The 23,735-nt window shown below is 47.5% G+C and overlaps 1 long non-coding RNA gene across 1 annotated transcript; it reads right to left on the minus strand.

Annotated features, from left to right (window-relative positions):
• Positions 1 to 1,303: 1,303 nt before the first annotated feature.
• Positions 1,304 to 2,721, minus strand: LOC123329086. The gene is made up of 2 exons (XR_006544232.1): positions 2,448 to 2,721; positions 1,304 to 2,120 (listed from the first exon to the last, which is right to left on the minus strand). It is a non-coding gene; the product is annotated as an uncharacterized LOC123329086 (long non-coding RNA).
• Positions 2,722 to 23,735: the final 21,014 nt, after the last annotated feature.

Raw genomic sequence — 23,735 nt, forward strand, 5'->3', positions numbered from 1 at the left:
GGAAAAAAAACCACTAACTCTCCGAAATAACGGTTTAGTGGAAAAATGTGCCGCTTTGAAAGTATCACTGGCAGTCCGATTTGCACGTCCCTTTCCCAGGGCTGCATATTTTCTGTGTCTGATGATATGTTTGTTACACCTCCTCTCGGCCAGGGATGCATACAGTAAATCGTCAGCTCGAAGCATGTAATCTCTTAACCATAAGGCTCCGACATCTGTTGGCCAGTTGCTGGATGGCGGGATCATTAACATGCCTTCTAATTTTACTCTTTGAATTTAACATAAAAAGTTTTAATGAGTGTATGTAATTCATACTTTCCAACTTCAGAGACGCCTGAAAGAGAAACCTATGCTTTTATAACCCAAGTCTCTGAAGTAGACGGTTGTGTTTTTAAATCCTATTTCCTCCCCCACCCTCACTACACAGATGCAGTATACAACAGATCCATTGGACATTACCTCCCTGCCCCAAATATGTGTTCCAATATTTGTCCAGATTTTGGTGAAGAGCCTCTTTCAACTTCATGCTCACACACAAGTCAGATGTCTTCATTCTTCATTTGGAGATTATGCTTTCATCCACCTATTAAAAAACAAATTGCAAATTGGCATCAGAATGATGACCCTTGAGTCATGTTGGGAGAATTCAAAGCAAGTTTTAAAACTTGCTTTCAACCTCCTGCCTGTTTTTACTGAAATGAGCTGGAGTTGGTAATGGTTTGAATCCATTCTTCCCCTCTCCCCCTTCCCTGGCCATGTTCTCAGTCTTCAGCCTAGAAAGCAACTGATTTTGATTAAATGCCTTTTTGGATTGATCTTTTTACTCAGAGTCTTGCCTCTATTAATATATTTGGGGATATTTTTTAGGAACCAACTTCAAGAAGCCAGAGCAAACAGAAACGTTCAACCCAGTAACATATGTGATGGAGAAAGCATTCCTTGAACCATTACTTGCTAGGGCTGTGTTTATCATTAACCAACTTCTGGAGAATTTCAAGAGGAATTCCCAGATGAGCATTTGCCTCCTGTTTGGGGTCTTCTGTATTGAAAGTGGGATGAGGCTTTTAAAGCAAAAGGCCCAGAACTAACTTGGTTAGTGTGGCTTATTAACTCCTGCCGCAAGGTCTGCAGATGGTCTACAGACACCCGACCCTCTTTGCCAAGTGCATTTTATCTGCCCCCGCCCAGAGCGGGACGCCAATGATGGATGGCCGGAGTTAAGGAGCAAAGTCCCTTTGTTTGTTATGGGAAATTAAGGGGACAGCTTCCTTTTGATTCCAAGTTCACCCAAGTTCAGAGGCAGTATTGCATCACCACATTTTGTGTGGAGAGCGACGTCTCAAATGAGTGATGTAGTCTCAAATGCACGGGGCTACTGAACTTGACCCAAGTCAAGATAAGTTTCCTCTATCCCTCAGCAGATAGTACTGGGCTCTGCTTTATGCCAGGCAACTTCCAGGACACAGAAGTGAAGTCAAACAAATGGGCTGCTTTCTGGGCACTTATATTCTAGCATGAGGAGAAAAATGAGAAGCAAGCAAATGATTTGACTGTGGCAGTAAAATTTTTTCTATCAAAGAGCCGAAGAAAATTTCCTAGATTCTTTGGGTGACTAGCAATTTACTATTTTTCGAGAATTCTTGGGAAATTTTGCCTGTAAAACATCTTTCAAAAGCTAGGGGGTGGTGTGGTGGCTGGTGAAGAGGCAGAGGCTGCAGCTGTGGGTTGGGCGGTGCTGGAGAGAAATATGGAGGAAATCTCGTCCAAGGACATCAGATGGAAAAGACGATGCAGGTTACAGTCAAGGTGGGCATGGGAGGGGCTGCCACCACCAGTTTTGGGTGTCAAAAGGTCTCTAAAGAAGATGGAGGGAGAGAAGAAGATGGGGACAGTGACACGGGAAAGGGGGAGGGGAGGGGCAGGTGGGAACCAACTTGGGCTGTGGAGTCCAGTCCTCCCCAACAGATAGAGCTGGTTTCCGCCCTCGTCCATCAGAGGGATAGAGCTTGGCTCCCCAGTGCTGAGTTTTCAGGTGATGCGGTCCATTTCAGCTTGTTCCCCTTCTAGGCTCTTCCCTTTATCCCTGTCCTGCTATGGGACAGGTTTCCTCCTGGAGAGTCCTGTGTCCAAACGAGCATAAACAGTGTGGGGGTTGCCACCGTGTGTGTTTCAGTGGAATATTATCCACTGGAATAACGTGAATACCTACAAAGCCCATGCAAAACGAGGCGGCACATCGATTGCTCCAGTGCTCTGCCCCACGAAATGTATTGTACTAAGTAGCATCCTTGGAACAATTCCGCCCCCCCCCACCCTTTTTCCCCCCAGCTGCGCGGCATGCACGTGGGATCACAGCTCCCCAACCGGAGATGGAACCCATGCTCCCTGCAGTGGAAGCGCAGAGTCTTAACCCCTGGACCACCAAGGAAGTAAGTCCTACAATTTACATTTTTAGTTGAGCACAGATTTGATGCCGCTGTGTCTGCTGCTGGAGCCTCCTCTGCTGCTCTGATTGGCTCTGAGGGGAGGAGAAGGGCCGGCCTGGGGGTGGATGCGCAGGCGGCCTGGGCTTCGCCCTGCACGGTGGCTCCTTGCTGTCCTGCGGCCTGGTCCACCTCTCAGGGGGTTAAGCGGGGCTTCCCTATAGCGGGATGGGCGGGGGTGGGGAGGCAGCTCACACAGGACTGTCTGGGGACTAGCCCAGCTTTACCAGCCCCAACATCCCCATATCCCACCAGCTTCCAGGTGGGAGAGCAGGATCCTCACTAGGAACACCCACCACACTTGCTGACTTCCTCCGGGGCCGGGGGTGGGGGTTGGGGGTGGGGTGGGGGAGGATGTCATTGATGGGGAGGGGATGGGCACAGAGAGGAGAGCGAAAACAAAGGGAAGGATGGTCTCGATCCGTGGGAGACCCACAGGCATCACAGCTCCATCCTGTCAGAGTCCATCTCGTCAGCTTGTCTTCAGCCCTCGGCCCCTGGCACTGGGAGCCCCATACACGCAGCTCCCCCGAAGCGCGACACTGGGCCTGTGAAGCGTCTCTGCTTCCTCAGTGGTGCCACCTCCAAGCCACCCACAGGCCCGGGAACCAGCTGAGCCACCACCTAAGCCCCGCAGCAGCTCTGCCCCAGGGCAGGGCTCCATGATAAGAGATTCTGGCCCCAGGGGAGGGCGCTGGGAAAGATTTCCGGAGTTCCAGTGGCCTTGGAAAAAAAAACAAACCTGATAAATATTTCAGTCGGAGAGAAAAAGGATCTGACTGATAAGTTTGGTTCGGGCTGGAGCCAGCCCCAGATAGAAGGCATCTCAGGCCTAGCCCCAGCTCCCAGGCCCCCACAGCCAGGCCCTGTCTCCAGGCGGAGGCTGTCAGTCCCACCTGGGGCCCTGGGAGAATCAGAGACGCCACAGCTGTGGCCACGCTCATAAAAAAAGATTCATGGAATCAGGGCCTCCTCCCCTACATCCTCCAAACCCCACCCGGGGCCTTCCAACTGGAGTCTCCCTGCTTAGGCAAGATGAAATCCTCACATCTGAAATCTGTCCTACATGCAAGGATCCAAGTAAAGTTGGGTGACTGTGTTACCAGAACAGATAACTGACTTTGTGTGTCCAGCACGTGTGTGTTCCTGGGTGCTTTGAGGAGATTCTCTACTCACCCCTTACGATTATACAGTGGAAGTGGCAAAGAGATTCAAGGGATTAGATCTGATAGACAGAATGCCTGAAGAACTATGGATGGAGGTTTGTGACACTGTACAGGAGACAGGGATCAAGACCATCCCCAAGAAAGAGAGATGCAAAAGGCAAAATGATTGTCTGATGAGGCCTTAAAATAGCTGAGAAAAGAGAAGCTAAAGGCAAAGGAGAAAAGGAAAGAAATACTTATTTGAATGCAGAGTTCCAAAGAATAGCAAGGAGAGATAAGAAAGCCTTCCTCAGTAATAAATGCAAAGAAATAGAGGAAAACAATAGAATGGGAAAGACTGGAGATCTCTTCAAGAAAATTAGAGATACCAAGGGAAAATTTCATGCAAAGATAGGTACAATAAAGGACAGAAATGGTATGGACCTAACAGAAGCAGAAGATATTAAGAAGAGGTGGCAAGAATACACAGAACTATACAAAAAAGATCTTCACGACCCAGATAACCATGATGGTGTGATCACTCACCTAGAGCCAGACATCCTGGAATGCAAAGTCAAGTGGGCTTTAGGAAGCCTCACTATGAACAAAGCTAGTGGAGGTGATGGAATTCCAGTTGAGCTATTTCAAATCCTAAAACATGATGCTGTGAAAGGGCTGCACTCAATATGCCAGCAAATCTGGAAAACTCAGCAGTGGCTACAGGACTGGAAAAGGTCCGTTTTCACTCCAATCCCAAAGAAGGGCAATGCCAAAGAATGTTCAAACTACCGCACAATTGCACTCATCTCACATGCTACCAAAGAAATGCTCAAAATTATCCAAGCCAGGCTTCAACAGTATGTGAACCATGAACTTCCAGATGTTCAAGCTGGATTTAGAAAAGGCAGAGGAACCAGAGATCAAATTGCCAACATCCTCTGGATCACTGAAAAAGCAAGAGAGTTCCAGAAAAACATCTATTTCTGTTTTATTGACTATGCCAAAGACTTTGACTGTGTGGATCACAACAAACTGTGGAAAATTCTGAAAGAGATGGGAATACGAGACCACCTGACCTGCCTCCTGAGAAACCTGTATGCAGGTCAGGAAGAAATAGTTAGAACTGGACATGGAATAACAGACTGGTTCCAAATCAGGAAAGGAGTATGTCAAGGCTGTATATTGTCACCCTGCTTATTTAACTTCTATGCAGAGTACCTCATGAGAAACACTGGGCTGGATGAAGCACAAGCTGGAATCAAGATTCCCAGGAGAAATATCAATAACCTCAAATATGCAGATGATACCACCCTTATGAACGTGGCAGAAAGTGAAGAAGAACTGAAGAGCCTCTTGATGAATGTGAAAGAGGAGAGTGAAAATGTTGGCTTAAAACTCAATGTTCAGAAAACTAAGATCATGGCATCCGGTCCCATCACTTCATGGGAAATAGATGGGGAAACAGTGGAAAACAGTGAGAGACTATTTTTCTGGGCTCCAAAATCACTGCAGATGGTGACTGTAGCCATGAAATTAAAAGACAGTTACTCCTTGGAAGAAAAGCTATGACCAACCTAGACAGCATATTAAAAAGCAGAGACATTACCAACAAAGGTCCGTCTAGTCAAACCTATGGCTTTTCCAGTAGTCGTGTATGGATGTGAGAGGTAGACTATAAGGAAAGCTGATCACCAGAGAATTGATACTTTTGAACTGTGGTGTTGGAAAAGACTCTTGAGAGTACCTTGGACTGTCAGGAGATCCAACCAGTCAATTGCCAAGGAAATCAGTCCTGAATATTCATTGGAAGGACTGATGTTGAAGCTGAAACTCCAATACTTTGGCCACCTGATGGGAAGAACTGACTCATTGGAAGAGACTCTGATGCTAGGAAAGATTGAAGGCAGGAGGCGAAGGGGACGACAGAGGATGAGATGGTTGGATGGCATCACCGACGTGATGGACATGAGTTTGAGTAGGCTCCAGGAGTTGGTGATGGACAGGGAAGCCTGGCATACTGCAGTCCATGGGGTCACAAAGAGCTGGATATGACTGAGCTACTGAACTGAACTACTCACTCCATCCTGTCCCAGACCCAGAGCAGGCATGCGATCAGGGACAGCAGCCCAAACCCACAGCCGAGACCTGGGATCCTCCCCGGCGCTTCTGCTGGCTTCCTAGGAAGCTGCTGCACGCAGCTGTGAGTTCTAAGCCTTGGTTCAAATGCCACATGTGCTGTTTGGAGAATAAACACTGGTTCCCCAACCAGAGGGGAACCAGTGACAGAGCCCTGATAACATCACTCGGGGGACTTTCCTGGTGGTCCAGTGGCTAAGACTCCATGCTTCTAATGCAGGGGGCCTGGATTTGGTCCCTGGTCAGGGGACTAGATACCACATGCCCCAACTGAGAGTCCTCAGGCCGAAGAAGCCCTGTGCCTACACGAAGACCTGGCACAGCCAAATGAATTTTAAAAAGTCACTCAGGCATCTGGAGGCAGTTGCCTGAACTTTCCAGTTGGGTGAGGCATCCCCTCCCCTAACTCTCCTCCAGTCTGATTTGAGTTTCTGTCACTGGCATCCTTTGTGGTGAAGAGCAAGCTGATCATCAGGAACAGGCAAAAGATGCTGATCCCTTAAATGATGCCCAAAGAGGCAGTTTGGAAGAAGTGTGATAAACAGCCATCCATCTTTCCTTTGGAGGACTTCCCAGGTAAAGAACCTGCCTGTCAATGTAGGAGATGCAGGTTTGATCCCTGGATTGGGAAGATCCCCTGGATGAAGAAATGGCAACCCACTCCAGTATTCTTGGCTGGGAACTCCCATGGACAGAGGAGCCTGGTGGGCTACAGTCCATGGGGTTGCAGAGTTGGATATGACTGGGCACCCAAGCATCCTTGCTTTGAAGGAACTCATCGTCTGTGGCACCAATACATAACTCCAGCCAGCAGAAGGGAAGAAATGCCAGGTCTCCAGAGCACCTGCCCCAGGGCTGGGCTTCCCGTCCCCCCCATAAATCTCTCACTGAGGCAGAATCAGCCCATCCTTAAGGCAGATGAAGTGAAGGTGTGGGAATGAAAGCCACCTCCTGGTTCACACTAACAGTGAGAGGCAGAGTCAGAGTCCAAACTTGGATCTGTCTGCCCCCACCCAACCCTGGAGTTTTCAAATGCACCATTCAGCTTCACAGAGGCAGCAGGGTCCAGAGCAAGGGGAGATGGACTGTCTCTCTAGAGAGGCTGGGGAAGGCCTGGAGTCACAGAGCAGAGACTTCCTTCCTCCAGCCTCCTCCTCTGCTTCATCTCTCATCTCTGGGTCAGGATGTTGCGATCAAAGAAGGTTCTGCTCCCACCTGGCCCTGGAACATACTGATGGACACTGCTACACAGGTGAGACACAAAAGAGATTTTAGGAATCATCCTTCCCACGGTCAGGAAGAAGGAAAGGCATAGCCTGGGTGCCCCAAGCCCAGGAGGAGGGATGGAGGCTGGGCTGCCAGATGGGGGGCAGAGTGGAATGGGTGGACTGAGTTGCTGATAACTCACCTCAGGGTGCTGGCCCAGGTGAATCTGGGAGATTTCTAAAACGATGCAGGAATGCAGCCAGGGGAGGGGCTGAGTTTGCAACTTTGACAAATGGCCCTAGAGTACTATGGATTTTCCCATAATAAATTTCACACACACACACACACTCAGACTCATATCACGGAACGGCCATCGTCCTGGTGGATCACAGCTCCAGCTGGGTGCTAAAATGTGCTGGGTGCTTTTAATGGGCTCTCAACTGTGTTTTGTAGGCACTGGCAGTGGAGGGAGGCCCCCAGTTAGGATGGCACTGTCCACTTAGGGGCCACGAGCACAAGAGAGAACCTGGAGCCCCAGGTAGAGCACACAAGGATGCCAGCAGCGTCCCCCAGCAGAGACAATGCGGGCTGCTCCCTTGGTAGACAGGTGCCACCCAGCATGGGGAGCTGCGGCCCCATGAAGGTGGCTCATGGGTAAACTGCCTGACTTCTGGGCAGCCTCTTCTAAATGCCAACTAACAATGAAAAATAGATAATGCAAAACTCCATCAGCACCTTTAGCCATTATACATCACTCACCTTTGAATGCAATTAAGAAAATTCTGAAGCTTTCCTCCTGGGTTCTGTTTAAATATTCCAGGGATAGGTTTCTGTGACATCAATACAACATTTGGCCTCATGTTCCACACAGAGAGTCCGAACTGAAGAGAAAAAGTCCATGCTGGAAAAGATTTTCGATCTGTGTTCATTATTTTCTAAGGGAGACCCTCCCCTTGAAGGGTCATCTTTGGTGATATTTCTGAAATGACCTGGCACAGTATTTCCACCAGCTCTTACCTTCAGTATTAATTCCAGTACCAGCCATTCCTATCTGAAATGTCTTTTATAATTATGTAATTACACACCTCATTTATCCAATTGTTAAGCCCGGAGACTGATTAAATATTAACAACTGCTTGGTTCTCGTGGCGTCATTAGTTGGAACACAACCCTGCAATCTCAGGTAACATGCGACGGTAATTATCCTTCACATCCACGCACAGCTGAAAACCCAGAGCAGTTAATCCAGATAAGGGTACCCAGTAGAAAATGCATTGCCTTTAAATCCTGTTTTATCTCCACCATCTCCAGCAAGCTGCACTTCAGCCCAGCTCAGGGTGTTTCAGCGTAAACCTGCCAGTTGCTGGGGGCTGGCTGGGAGTAGAGAGGAGGTGCAGACATAACAAACAGATCAATCCCCACAGATCTGGCCCTCTCCAGTCATAAATCCGACTGGGCTTCAGAGGTTCTAATGGGATTTTCCCCTGAAGCACTAAGATGGAGATTTGGTTTAGCTTGTTCAGTTCAGTCGCTCAGTCGTGTCCAGCTCTTTGTGACCCCATGGACTGCAGCACGCCAGGCCTCCCTGTCCTTCACCATCTCCTGGAGCTTGCGCAAACTCATGTTCATCGTGTTGGTGATGCCATCCAACCGTCTCATCCTCTGTCGTTCCCGTCTCCTTCTGCCTTCAATCTTGCCCAGCATCAGGGTCTTTTCCAATTAGTCAGTTCTGCACATCAGGTGGCCAAAGTATTGGAGCTTCAGCTTCAGCATCAGTCCTTCCAATGAATATTCAGGACTGATTTCCTTTGCGATTGACTGGTTGGATTTCCTTGCAGTCCAAGGGACTCTCAAGAGTCTTCTCCAACACCACGGTTCAAAAGCATCAATTCTTCAGTGCTCAGCCTTCTTTATGGTCCAACTCTTACATCCATACATGACTACTGGAAAAGCCATAGCTTTGACCGGACGGACCTTTGTTGGCAAGGTAATGTCTATGCTTTTTATTATGCTGTCTGTCTAGGTTGGTCATAGCTTTCCTTCCAAGGAGCAAGTGTCTTTTAATTCCTACAGTCACCATCTGTAGTGATTTTGGAGTCCAAGAAAATAAAGCCTGTCACTGTTTTCACTGTTTCCCCACCTATTTGCCATGAAGTTTAGCTTGAGCATCCCTTATTTCAGAAAACAGTGCCGAGGCTTCCCTGGTGGTCCAGTGGTTAAGAATCTGTCTGCCAATGCAGGGGTCACACGTTTGACCCCTGGCCCAGGAAGATCCCACGTACCATGGGGCAACTAAGCCTGTGTGCCACAACTACTGAGCCCTCACCTTAGAGCCTGTGCTCCGCAACAACAGAAGCCACAGCAATCAGAAACCCATGCGCCACAGCTAAAGGGTAGCCCCTGCTCTCTGCAACTAGAGAAAGCCCATGCACACGCAGCAACGAAGACCCAGCACAGCCAAAAAATAAATTAATTTAGACAAGAAAAGGGAAACCGTGCTGAATCTGGCAGGGGCCTGGGGGCCAGAAGCAGCAGGAGGCTGGGTCCTGAGCCCCGCCTGGACAGCCCCTTATAAAGGGTCCTTCTGCACTGGTGTCCTTCCAAACTGGCCTTTCCCTTTGGGCCTTCCCAACCCTCTCTGTTGGAGACCCTCAGCTTCTCCACTCACTTTCCACCCTCCTCCACGTCCTCTGACCCCTTCCACCCCTCTCCCCTGCCCACAGTGCTCCACAGAGCTTTTGCCCCGTGGTACTCAGGGCTGCCAGCTGACTGGGGCCAGCTTAACAAGAACCTTGGGTATTGGGTTCAACCGGCTCTCCAGGCTGCAGGAGCCCAGAGTCGCTTCCCTTTCAAAGATGCCTTAGTCTGGGGACAAAATCAGCCTTGCTTTCCCTTGTGTCCAGGGCAGCCTGGTTGGCCCCTAGACCTCTCCTGACCTCCCTTCCAGGATGGCCCCCCGACTCATGCCCTCCTGGTGGATGGCAATGGTCCATGTCCTCCCCTGGGCTGTTAGGTGCTCCTGTGGTCTCTGTTCAGACCCCAGAGCAGGGCTGCTAGACATTCTGGAATGTTCCAACACCCCTACTCACACACGAGGGAGGACAGCACGGGCTGTCCAGCTCCAGGCCTGTCCAGGCGGGCTCCGTTCAGCACAGGAGGCTGCAGCCATCTCCCTTCTGACCCTGGGGTGGTGGCGGTGCCTCCCTCTGGAAGTGAGCGCCTCGGAAGCATTGTCACTTCCAGTGTAACACCCCCCTGTAAACACCAAGGATGATGGGCAGCCGTGCCCTGCTTGGCTAATAAAGGACCAGCATGAATGAGAAAGGATGAACTAATTATTGCTCTAAGAAAATGAAAATATTAGTCACTCTGTCATGTCCGACTCTTTGTTACCCCACAGACAGTAGCCGCTGAACTTGGGGGAATTGTACAGAGGGATTTGGGCTCATCTTTTTTTTTTTTTTAATAAATTTATTTATTTATTTATTTTTGACTGTGCTGGGTCTTCGCTGCTGATCAGGTTTTTCTCTAGTTGCAGTGAGCAGGGACTGCTCTCGAGTTGAGGTGCGCAGGCTTCTCATTGCAGTGGCTTCTCTTGTTGCAGAGCACAGGCTCTGCAAGTGGGCTTCAGTAGTTGCCGCTCTTGGGCTCTAGAGCACAGGTTCAGTAGTTGTGGTACACAGGCTCAGTTCTTCAAGGCAGCTTTCTGGACCAGGGATTGAACTGGAGTCTCATGCATTGGCAGGTGGATTCTTTACTACCAGGGAAGCCCCTGGGCTCATCTTAAAGATATATTAATACTTGGACAGCAGGAGAAACAAGAAGGGGCAGGTTATGCAGAGTCGATGCTGATGAGCCAACCCCATGTGGGGTGGGGGTACTGGGTGTCAGAACTGGCCAGGGGCTCAGAGTCCCGCATCATCGTAATGGCCTGGTCCTCACCTCTGACACTGTGAACCTAACGTCCCATGGCTTTACAAATTAAAAGAGGTAAAGAGGTTGGCATCTATATTGTGTGCCAGAGACTTCCCACTTTAAGTTAGGGAGGAAAGTGCAAAAAACAATCGCCCTTTTTGTTTGTTTGTTTGTTTCTTGGCTGCTTCACGTGGCATGGGGGATCTCAGTTCCCTGACCAGGGATTGAAGCTGCATCCTGAGCAGAACTGCAGGAGTCCTAACCATTGGACAACCAGGGAATTCCCCAATCTCCTTCTTAAAAATAATATTCTTTGCAGAAAATCTGGGGTTTGCATTTATTGCCCAGTAGAGCAAAGCTGTTTAAATCCTCCAAAGCAAACAGACTGGCAGCCATCCTCCTGAGAAGAGAAGGCAGTTTTCTTTTGACAACTCATTTGCTTGATCTTAATTAGCCCCGAGGTTTTCATTTGTTGGTGGGTGTTTATTTAATACCAAAGTCAGGGGTAAAGCCTGCAGAGCAGTATTACCGAATGTTCGACTCTCTGGAGGAGAAACTGAAGGCATGAGCGTGGTTTCTATATGTCTGGGGTGTCGTTAAAACTAACTTTAAAAATAAGGAGACATGATCAGTGGCCCCTGCTTGCTAATTTCTTACTTGACAGCTTATCTAAGGATTTGCTCCTGCAGTCAGTCAGCCCGAAGGCAAATTCTGTGGGCAGCCTTTTTCCCCTTCTGACATTTCAGTACAGTGGTTTCATTTTCTGCTCCATGATGTCCCAGCTACCTACCTCTTTGTGACCATCAAAGCCCGTGGTCAGGCTCCTAACCAGGTCCAGGAAGCCCCAGTGCTGAGTCAGCGCTGTGCCTAGCACCTCGCACAGTGGCCCTGCCTGTGTGGATTTATCATTTTTATCATTTACCATTTATCTTCTCTATCATGAGACTGTTCCCAAGGAATGCTTTTTCATGGTTGGCAGTAGGAAGGCAGAGCCCGAGACACCTGACAAGCCTGCTTGAGCCATGACTGAAAAAGCGCTTTGTCTTATGGCTACAGTGGGGAAGAGGCAAGAGTGTAACTGGGTCTGACTTCAGGATTCAGATCACAGTTTTCCCTGGAGGTGTGCATGGCAGAAAACAACATTACCCAATCCAGGGCCCTTCTAAATGCTGAAATTAATCAAGTTCCAGAATCATTTGCAACGGGAGAGCGTATGAGAGCATTCGAACATTTAATTACAATATTCTGTAATTGTCAAATCACCAGTGACATTACATAACGCTCTTGGTGACCAGTTACATGATGTATTTCTGTGTGAGGAGGCAGCAGTGCTCAGCAAAGATGATGTCATCACAGGCACCTTTTCTGCTCCTTCATCTTTCCCCAGAGGGGCCAGTTCATACAGATAATTTGACTTGATTGTTTTTAATTACACTGTAAACATTTCAAAAAAATTCGAGGATGAAGGTGAACACAAGTCAGTTGGTAATAAAAATGCAAGTTCCAATTCTTCTTGGATGACAGACAAAATGAGTTTAATACATTTGTGCTCTGTGGAAAACAGGGAACATTAAAATTGCAAGCAACTGAATTTAATTAGCAGACCTTGTTCAAAACAGCCTGGAGAACCGAAGGGCGGGGAACTCGCCCTATCCGCTCACGGCAGACCTGGGAGAGCATCGCGGTTCATGGTTGAAGTGAATTTGGTGGGGAAACAATGTGAACTGGCCCCTGGGTTTTTCCATCCAGCCTGACCTGGCAAGCAGATCTACTCAGAGCTTCAGCTGCTGATGCTTCCAATCCCTCACCTTACATAAGCCCTTCATTCATCAGATAGAAAAGTAGAGAAAATACATTCCGTGTTGAAAGATGGACTGCTGACTGCATTGCTTTCAAATGCAAGTAACTCCCAATGGTGAAGTTCAATTCCGACCTTCCCTCCACTAATAAATCATACTTGGCCGTGGTCAGTGGGGCCGTGCCCTGCTCTCCTCCCTGGAAGAGTCAGTCCCTGGGAGAAACTGGTCCTGGGCTGACTTTTGAGTTGGTGATGCTTCCTGCTTCAGGAAGGGAATGTATGTTTTATCAAAGAGGGGGCCTTGGCTGTGGTGTTGTGTTTTCTGCTTAGCAAGGTCATCCCTTCTACAGCCCCAGAAACACACAGTGTGGTTCACACATTTAACTGCTTCAGACTGTCTGCAGTGGGAACCCTGTGGTCACCTGTGCTGTGGACTCTCTTTTCCTCCATTTCAGTTCAGTTCAGTTCAGTCGCTCAGTCGTGTCCGACTCTTTGCGACCCCATGAATTGCAGCACGCCGGGCCTCCCTGTCCATCACCAACTCCCGGAGTTCACTCAAACTCACGTCCATTGAGTTGGTGATGCCATCCAGCCATCTCATCCTCTGTCGTCCCCTTCTCCTCCTGCCCTCAATCCCTCCCAGCATCAGAGTCTTTTCCAATGAGTCAACTCTTCCTCCATTTAACTAGTTGCTAATCAAGTTCCATGAAAGAAACAGCACCTTGAACTCAAGCAGCACAACTTACCTAGAAAACCAGAATTTTCAGCAGGTTTCCTCAACCCCCATAGCGGGATGATTCCATGAAGACATTCAGTGGAGTTTCAACATGCCTGCATTTCACTTACCAGACGTGACCCTCCAGCGCTCCTGGAGCCAGAACAGGTGATCCAGTGAGAGATGAACTGCTTAAATGTTCATTCTATTCTGGAAACCAGCACTGTCCCCACTTTATCCTGGGAGTGTGTAGGTTGAATGTTTCCTTTTAAATCTCATTCTTCAGCCTTCCCTTAATTAAAATTACTACGAATGTGCATTTTGCATACGTTTTGTGCAAGTGTTACCTTGTCTCTTGAACTCTGTGTAAATCACTGGATAGCACTATATTCGCAAAACTCAGCAAACTGGGCTTCTTGCGGGTACAGAAGGTTTGACAGTTGAGGATTTTAGCCTTCCTTCCTTAGGAGGTAAGAACTTGTGGACAAAGAATGTTGGCTGCCATTCCAGTAAACAAGGAATACTGCCCATTGTCAAGCCATCAGCTGCTGCAGCCGCCCCTGGTGAGGGGAACTTGGGATGCAGAAAACCAGATACTGGCCCTTGACAGTGAAGATGCACATGAAATGAATGATTCCAGTGAGCCCAGACTCTTGCACCTTCCCATACACAGAAAGGCACTAAAATCATCCTTAACCTGAGATGTCTGTTCTTGTAAGTCATCTTTTAATGTTCGACTATGTTTTCTTCTTCAACAAAACCAGCTATATATCTGCCCTTCCCTCTCTGGAACAGTCCCTCAGAGTGATCTGAAAGGCTGCTCCCTGGGCTAGAGTCTTTAGTAAGACCTGTGAAGAGAACATAACTGGCAACTTTCAGGTTGTGCTTTTTTTTTTCGTCACCAAACTCACCCATGAAGATGGGACTCCACTCCACGCCCATTTGTATGAATCACAAGATAAGGGGGGGAAATGGGCTTGGGAACAGGAAGGGGGCAGCTCCTGCTCGTGTCTTGGGGATGTCGGGGCATAAGAATGAGGGCTGGGCAGGCAGGGGGTGATAGCGAGCCTGGGAGGGGTGACCCCCTAGACTGCAAGTCCAGGTGCTGAGGGCTCACCCAGAAGTGGTGAAGTGGAGCACAGAGCTCACAGGAGGCTGGGAGGCTGAGCCAGGGTGGCCCCCGGCACCTTTCCATGAGCTTGACTTGAGGGCGGGCAGAAAAGAGACTAAACAAAGAACAGACCGTCCCTGAAAGCAATCAAAGGCTACCTCCCAGTTTGGGACCCAGTAAAAAACTATGTCCCTGTTTGAGGAGGAGGGCTCAGCCTCTCGCGGCTGGCTTGAGAGCACAGCTGGGGCCTCTGAAGGGACAGCCCCACCTCCAGCGACCACGTGTGAGTGGCTAGAGGAACCACGGGGCAGATGGAGAGGTGAGACCAGCAGAGTAGAATGGGGGCAGGGGTGCTTCTCACAGAGGAGAGAACAGGACTGGGAGCCAGGAGAGGCCCGGCTTCAAGGTCGGCTCTCAGAGCCAGGGGGAGTTGTCTCCACCTGCATTCCCTGGATGGTACGTCTTCAGAATGGCTTGGCCATAAAGCCATGGTTTTATGATTAAATGCTCATTTAAAAGGGGGGGAATAATACAGCCCATGCAGTATTGGTGGGGGCAGGATTTTCTACACGCTTCAGATTTTTCAGTGGTTCTGATGTTATTTTAATGGTCTTCTAGAAGAGTTGTCCATTTAAGACATTTTCTCGAAAATGTTGAATCTGACAAAGTATCAGGATGAGGTAAGAGCTTGCTGCATGGGCACCCATGTCAGGCTGGACTTAGTAGGAGGTTGGTAGCCCTCAGCTAACAATTGGCTGCAAGTTGGACTGTAGGACTTCCCAGTGTGAAAAGTTTATTTTATTGTTATTATTCTTGGCCTCAACATGCAGCATGTGGGATCTTAGTTCCCCAACCAGGGATGGAACCCAAGCCATGCCCCCTACAGTGGAAGGGCACACTCTTAACCACTGGACTGCCAGGGAAGTCGCCCATGTGAAAGGCTTAATTCAAACCTCACAGTGGAGCAGAGCAGACGAACGTGGTCCATGCAAATCACACCTCCAGCCAGCAGGCATAGAAAGAGAGCCGTTAGCCTGTTTTCCTGAAATTCAGTCAGACAGGCTCACTTCAGGAGAAGCAGCTCTTTCATCTACCTCCTCTATCAGCCTCGCCACCAACTGAAATTCAGCGGTTTTTTTTCCCCCACTAAGTTAAAAGACTATTAATGCCTGAGTATGCTTAAGTCTGGCTGAGCCTATTTTAAGTTCCTTGTTACAGCAGAAGGCCTTTTGCTATTTCTGAATTGGCTGCTTCTGATGGCCCTGCAGCCCCAAACTCTCTCTTGTCGCCAGCAGAGAGCAAACCTTGGGTCAAGACAGCGTGGTTTCCTACTACTGTCTCAACCCTTGAGCGAATCGCTCAGCTTGGGGGCCCAGAGATTTCTCTCCTGGGACTGTCAACCGGGAGGCAATGAAATTTGTGATAGGGAAATTTTCCCATTTGCAACTGGGCTAAAATCCCCAATGAATTCCCCTGAACTCAGAAAAAGCACAAGTTTGTTGTCAAACTGGCACGAGCTGGCCCTCTTCTTGCCCAATAATAAAGGCCCTCAGAGTTATAACAATTATTTCTGAGGTTTTTATTTTCCATCTGTGATGATCAAGATGTTTGAGGTAGTGCTTTAGTGTAATGATGAAAATCAAAGCAACGTGAAAGCTCGGGCTCATTGGCCATACCTGCCAATCTCCTTCTCTCCTAGTGTCTTTTCCTGTTAACGAGAGAGTCAGATCCTATGCTCCCATCCATGTGTAAGTGGAAAAGCACAGCCAGTAGCCATGCCTCGCAGTAAACCCACGCGACCGGAAGTGTGGGAGACCTTCCCAAACCAGTGCTGCTCTGGGCCAGGCTGTCTTTCAGTCTGGGAGCCCCAAGTGGGCTATGGTGCAGGTCTCCACATGAGCTGGGCGCTCAGGCCTGTGTGTTGATGTGAAAAATTTCCCTGGAGGACCCGTGAGTAGTTCCATAAATACTTTTTTGGGCAACCTGGGACAGATTTAAGCCACTGTAAAAAGGGGAATCAGACTGATTTTATTTATACCAACACGTTGAAACTGAGAATGACGGCCCGCTGAGGAATACACACAGGAGAAGGTGATTAACTAGGTGTTACCTTTGAGAGGTTTGGGCCAAGTGACAGCTGCATGACAAACAGCATTTGTCCTCATGGCGGCGCTGGGTGTCTGACACGGAGGAGGCAGGAGTTTGGCCGGACATACGAGAGGCTTGATCTAATTTCAGCATCACTCTCTGGAGATGATGGAAGGATACAGATGACTTTGAAGTCCAACCAGTTCTGTCTTCAGCCATGTTCCATCCTCAGGACCCAGCTACACTGCAGGCCTAGCAAATGGCAGATGTTTGACAGGACAGTGAGGCCAGGAGGATGAGAAGGAGGGGGTCATACGCATATCCTTAGGAAAACTGGCCAGATATGGGCTTCTCAGCATAGGTGAGGAGCTGGGGAGCAGGGAGAAGGGAGGGAGGAGGGGAGAAGAAGGCTGCTGGTTCCAGAAGGTTCCAGCGCCATCAGAATCTGCATCCTCTTCCGAGGACTGGATTTCTGCTGCACTGTTTTATGTGAATTAGGATGAGCAATGAGAGACAATTTCAATCCAAACCCAGAGTCAGTAACTAGTCAATAGAAACGTAAAGAGTTTCTCAGGGTGAGACCCAGCTGGCTGGCAAAGTCCCTGGGTTCCTAAGTGACAGAAACTAAAAAAGAAAAAGGAAAGATGCAATGACAATAAGTAACTAGAATAACACTCTTGAGAGTCCCTTGGACAGCAAGGAGATCAAACCAGTCAATCCTAGAGGAAATCAACCTTGAATATTCATTGGAAGGACTGATGCTGAAGCTGAAGCTCCAATAATTTGGCCACCTGATGTGAAGAGCCAACTCATTGGAAAAGACCCTGATGCTGGGAAAGATTGAGGTCAGGAGAAGGAGGCGACAGAGTACAAGATGGTTGGATGGCATCACCAACTCAATGGACATGAGTTTGAGCAAGTTCAGGGAGATAGTGGAGGACAGGGAAGCCCGGTGTGCTGCAGTTCATGGGGTTGCAGAGTCAAACACGACTTAGCAACTAAACAACAATGAAAAGAAAAAAGAAAAGAAACTTAAAGCTTAGACATTATTTTAAAAAGATACATGTAAAAGACAAGAAAATTAAAGAAAGTCAAAGCTAACTAAGGACCATAAAATAATTGAAACCCAAGAGCTAAGAAACCAAATAGTACAAAGGAATTTAGACAATTAAGAAGTCCTGAGCATTGAGTGGTAATAAACAAATGAGCTACAACCTAATTTTTAAATGAAGGCATCAATAGAAAATAGACAAATCACAAAAGAAGAAATGTTATGACCAATTTTAAAGACTGTTCACCTCCTTAATAATAAAAAAATTCAAAACAAGATAATGGTAAAATAAGTTTTAAAGATTAAGTTGGAAAATACAAAAGTAAAAGATAGCTTTCTGTGTTGGCCAGGGCTAGAATGGGGAGGCAAATGCTCTACTGTTCGTGGAGAAAATTGGTGTGATCTCCTTTGGTGGGGTGACCTGGGAATCTGCATTAAGAGTCTTAGAAATATCTTTTGAATCCAAAATATACACATCCAGGAATTTATCTTTAATAAATAATCAGAGATGTAAAGAGAGCTATGGCCTCACCCTTTTCCAAAGGGAACTCTGGAGCCTCCAGGATGCTTCTAGAAGCACCAAAGGCCTTCTTAGTGGCCACAGAGCCTTGGAACTTCCCAGCATTAGTCATCTCTTTGGCTTGAGGCCATTCTTCAGAAGGCCTGCACAATGCAAATCTGGGGAGAGATGAGGGTTCTTCATCAGGCCCCTGAGAGCAGAGACTCAAGATCACCGCAGGAAGACCACGCAGGGACAGGGAGGGGTAGCTAGTCGGTCTAGGTCAGATTGTGTTTGCTCACTGGTGGGTTATAAGATCAATGTAGTATGAAGGATCCAGAATTAAAAGAAGAAATAACAATGGAACATTCAAGATGCAAAATTCATGATTACATAGGCTATATTACTTTTAGGAAATTGAACTTTTATACCTGTGGGCCATGGTGTGGGACTGTCAGGCAGCAGTGGCTTGGCTCAGGGGTCAGATGGCTTTTCCCTTCTTCACGTGGCTGAGGCCTTTCCCAGACAATGCCAGCCCAGCTACTGCTTAATCCAGTGAAGCCTTTTTGCAACTGAAAAAAATAAATAAGATGCAGCCAATCATTCTAATAATGCAAAAGGAAGTGTCCCTCCTTCCCAACTCCTGGCACCTCTTTCCTGAAGCCACCTTCCAGAAGACTTCTATGCCTATTACAAGCACACATCTACCACTTTTTTCCCACACTTACTTCCTCCTTTGTAAAAAAGCGTCTGAGAGCACATTACATGTATTCTGCACCTTGCTCCCTGCACGAAATACAGATTTTGGCTCATAAACTGCAACTTCCATTTTTCCCCCTGCAGCACAGTATTCCGTCACATGGTGCTCTGTAGCTTTTCAAAACCAGCTCTGATGGACATTTAAATTTAGCAGGTCTTAGTTGTGACACATGGGATCTTCAATTTTCACTGTGGCCTGCACCTGCAGGATCTTGTTTTAGCACTTGGGATCAGTTCCCTGACCAGTGATCGAACCTGGGACCCCTGCATTGGGAGCATGGACCACGCTTAGCCCCTTACACCACTGGACCACCATGGAAGTCCCTGTTTGGTCTTATTAATAATGCTGCCACGAACATCTTCACATAGCTACACTGACTAAAAAAATCCACAAATTAGAAGTTGAGAGTTACATTTTTGGGGGTAGACATACTAAGGACTGATGCCAGGGAGACAGACTTTCAGGTTGTTTAGAAGGACTACTAGGGAGGAAACAGGGTATATAGGAGTTTTTGCAAAACAAGAGCAAAAACAAACCCAGGTTGTCAGAATATCAAATGATGACTGTTAATTGAAGAAAACCAGACATCTCAAGTTAATGAATTTAGCACTTCTCTCTGTATGGGAAGATGCAAGGTCTGGGCTCACTGAAATCATTCCTTTGATATACACTTTAGCTGTCTAGGGCCAGTATCTTGATTTTCTCCATCCCATCGGGGTGCATCACTGGGGAGGCTGCAGTGGATGCTGGCTTGATGGCGCCACCATCCTTTGTTCACTGGTAACGGTGGGTGACTTTCTTTGTCCGTTCTGTCTGTGCACTTGTGCAGTGATATCTGTGGGACAGATTCCTACAACTGGAGTCCCTGGATCACAAGATCTGTGCATTTTAAAATGATTTTGACCGACATTGGACATCATTTTGATAGACACAGACACCAAATCTGGTTTGTTCTGTGGCAGTGGTACCAAACTCTTAGTGCCATTCTGGTGCCTGGACTCTGGATCCAGGCTCCCCACTTCCCTTACAGCACCCCACTGGGCCTTTCATCATCAGAAAGTTCCTCCTGCCACGTCTTTACACTGCTGCCCTCCCACTCCCCCTACCCCAGCATTTCACATTCAATACCATTCAAAAACCTTAGTCCTCTTGGATATTTTAACTTTCCTTAAGTGTAACCGTTATCAAAAAGGCTTGGTTCACTCAGTGTTTTAGGAAAAATTTAATGGTGTTTTAATTTCGATGAGACTAGGAAAAGGAAGTGTGTTAGTTTCCTAAGAGCGCACTCTTAGAGATTACTTGCAGAAACAGCCAGAGCTTAGGGAGGGTCCTGCAGCTCATGTGTTTGAGCACCTGGATCTCCTTTGAGGCCAGAATTTTATAGTAAGATCTGCATGACAACTCAGGCAATAATGAGATCAAGTTCACTGCTGTTTCTGAAAATGCCCTTAGAACATCTGACAATAGGCTCTTGGCAACTCCTGGCTGGAGATTAAATTCCTATTTAATGACAGAAGGTAGAATCTTTCATTTTTGAGTAGTACTTAGTGGCTGATTTATCAAAACATAATCTATTATGATGCTAATTGCTTGCAATTTTGTTTCTGGAACATACTAAAAGAGGCAAGAACTGCCATCCAATAGGATGAATTACAGGTGAATTCTTTATGGCTAAACTACCCTCAAGGTGTAGTGGGCAATTTTGAACATGCAAGCAAGTTTCATTGGGGGAAAAAAAACACCCCAAACTTGGGTAAATATTTCACATCAAAATTAGATCAAGTAACCATTACCTCTCTTTTAGTTGTCACATTTGGTTTCCTTCAGTAGATTTTGAATTTTCTCCTAGGGTTAAGGCAACACATTGAAACATTCTCACACTTCAGAGCATGGAAGATGGGATGTACCACTCAGCTAACATCCAAACACAAGTTTAAAATATGCTTGCAAAACCAAGGTTCTACTTTTATTATGGGGATTACCATGACCATGACCAAATATGAGCTACAATAAACATTTCACCTCCACAAGGATCATTCCTGAAGAGGTGGATGTGGTTCAAATATGTATTGGATTGCACTCCAAGCCCAGATAAGCTGCCGATTCTCTAATGTCAGGGAAGTCAGTATAAAGTTGAAGCTAAAAATCTGTTAAATCCCACTTCATCCTTACTGGGGCCCTTTTCTTAGAGCTCAGTGCAAAGGAGGGGAGTCTATAAAATACGTACCTAACAAAGCATGTCAGCAGCTTGAATGGAGCAAACCAGTCCAGATCTGAGAATTCCAATAAATAAATGAAGTCGAGCATTTATTGCCAACAACCCTGTCACTGGGGCCACAGAAAACTGGAGCTGGGCAGCTTGGAGGCGGGAGGGAGTGTGCAGCCGGGAAGACAATGGAACGCGCCCAGGTTGGATTATTTACGGTGTGGTGATGAAGAGACAGCTTTCCATATGAGGAGCAGCTTAAGAGAGGAGACGCAGAGCTCAAGCCGGAAGAGGCCCAGAGAAAGAGAGAGAAACAAAAGGGGACATGAATAAAAGTGACAGCTAATAAAAAAACAATACAAATCTAAACCACTGTAACTTTCAGAAATAATTTAGGGCCAAAATAAAAAGAAAAAAAAATTCTCGTTTTGTTGGCTCCAGGACAACTTTCCAAGAAGCAAAAGACATTTAAGTGAAATGAATGTGCTGCTTTTAAGACCAAATTTGCTTCTGTGCCTTCCTGGCTGTGAGTTCAGGAGCTCCCGAAGCTGGGTTTAGTCATAGAAAGGGAAAGGGGTGATTGTGTTGCTCTGTTGCTCACATATCCATTGTTTCAACAAATATCATGCAGTGTTCCTTGTTATGTGCTGAGCAAAGACACAGTCCCTGCCCTCAGGAGGTTATGGTCCAGCATGGGAACATGACAAGTCCATTGTCAAGGTCAGGACACTGGGTGGGGTCTGTGCTGACAGCTGGATCAGGGCCAGGGGAGGCCATAAAGGGAATCTGTGGCCGACGTGCAGCTTGGAATAGAAATAATTCAGTGACTTTTGCCTCTTGGTACTGATTAAAAGGGCTTCGTTGTGGCTCAGACCATAAAGAATGTCTGCAATAAGGGAGACTCAGGTTTGATCCCTGGGTTGGGAAGATCCCCTGGAGGAGGGCATGGCAACCCACTGCAGCATTCTTGCCTGGAGAATCATCATGGACAGAGGAGGCTGACTGGCTATAGTCCATGGGGTCACAGAGAGCTGGACAGGCCTGAGCAACTAACATTTTCACTTATTTCACTGATTAAATAGACACTTACTAAACTTCCATGTGATCCAAATCCCAGTCTGATTATTTAAAAATTAAAATGTACTTTTAAAGATGCAGATTTCTGCAGTTCTCCATTGTTTTTGTCCTTGAATTCTGGACAGGAGGCTGACCTGAGCTGTTTTACATGATCCTCCTGGGGCGTCACATACCTCTTCCTGGAAGTTTGGCCAAAAGAATAATAAATATCAGCCACCACTTACTCCCTGGCCGGAGTATATGCCCGACGTTTTACATGTGTGGCCTCGACCATTCACCACGGATGCCTCGAGGTGGGGTCATGGCTCCCATCTTACTGGAGGGGTAGTAGAGCCCAGAAAGGTAAGTCCTAGGCAGTGAGCCTCATGGCACCTTCCAAACGTTACTGGCTTTGGTTTCTGTACATAGGCAGGGACTGCACCAGCAACACGGCTGCACCCTAGGAAGGCTTATCAGGCAAGGCCTCCCCCTGGCTTGTCAATTTGAGCTGATGCCAAAGTTCTTTTTTCTATCCTGGCTGCACGGGGTTTTCGATCTTCATTGCGGCATGCGGGATCTAGTTCCCTGACTAGGGATCGAACCTGGGCCCCCTGACTAGAAACATGGAGTCCCAGCCACCGGGCCACCAAGGACGGCCAACCTCCAAAGTTCTTTAGCTAAAATATTCCCTGTTTTCTCCCACCTCCTCAGTCAGACGCCCTCTTCTCAAAATTCCCATGGAGGAAGCGTCACCATTAAGGGCCAGAGACTCCTTGGTGGTACTGGGCTACTCCCAGTGTAACTCAGGGAGCACCCTGATGAGAAGGGGAGCCTGGCCGAGGACTTCACGATGAGCCAACTGCATGTCCCCAGCTGCATTCTTGGCCCCGTCCTAACCTAACCCTCTCTTTCTTTCCAGAGGCTGTCTAAGCCCTTGCTGTCTCACCCTCAATGCAAGAATATGGGCCACAGGTGAGAGAGTCCCTGCGACTTTGGGGACTTCGATTTTACATACGGGGTGGACGTACTCTGTCCCCTCACCTTTGCCCCCACCATCCTCCAGACCTGTCCTCTGCCCGAGGCCTTCTTGGCCAGTATTTCAAAAACACTGCTTAGAGGGGCTGAAGAGCCACTTTAGAGCTAAACTCAAGTTTCTTGGTTTGAACTCAAGTAGTATTCATGGTAGATCTCATTTTTTTACTGTTTTCGAGACCACTCTTCCAAAAACAAACTAGATGCTGTGCTGAATGGTAAAGTTGTCCTGTGACTGAGTTCTTACAACACCACACAGCATAGGTCTGATATTACCTAAGACCAGGTAGAGCGTGATCGATGGTGGTGGTGGTCTGTGATGACCCAGAGGGGTAGAATGGGGAGTGGGTGGGAGAGAGGCTCAAGAGGGAAGGGATATGTGCATACTTATGGCTGATTCACACTGTTGTACAGAAGAAACTAACACAACATTGTAAAGCAATTATCCTCCAATTAAAAATAAACAAAATGAGACATTAAGAAAGATAACTTAAGATCTACTAGCTCGTCAATTAGAATTTAGTTCTTCCTCGG

The sequence above is a fragment of the Bubalus bubalis genome, chromosome 14 (genome assembly GCF_019923935.1).
Source record: "Bubalus bubalis isolate 160015118507 breed Murrah chromosome 14, NDDB_SH_1, whole genome shotgun sequence".
Taxonomy (NCBI): Eukaryota; Metazoa; Chordata; class Mammalia; order Artiodactyla; family Bovidae; genus Bubalus; species Bubalus bubalis.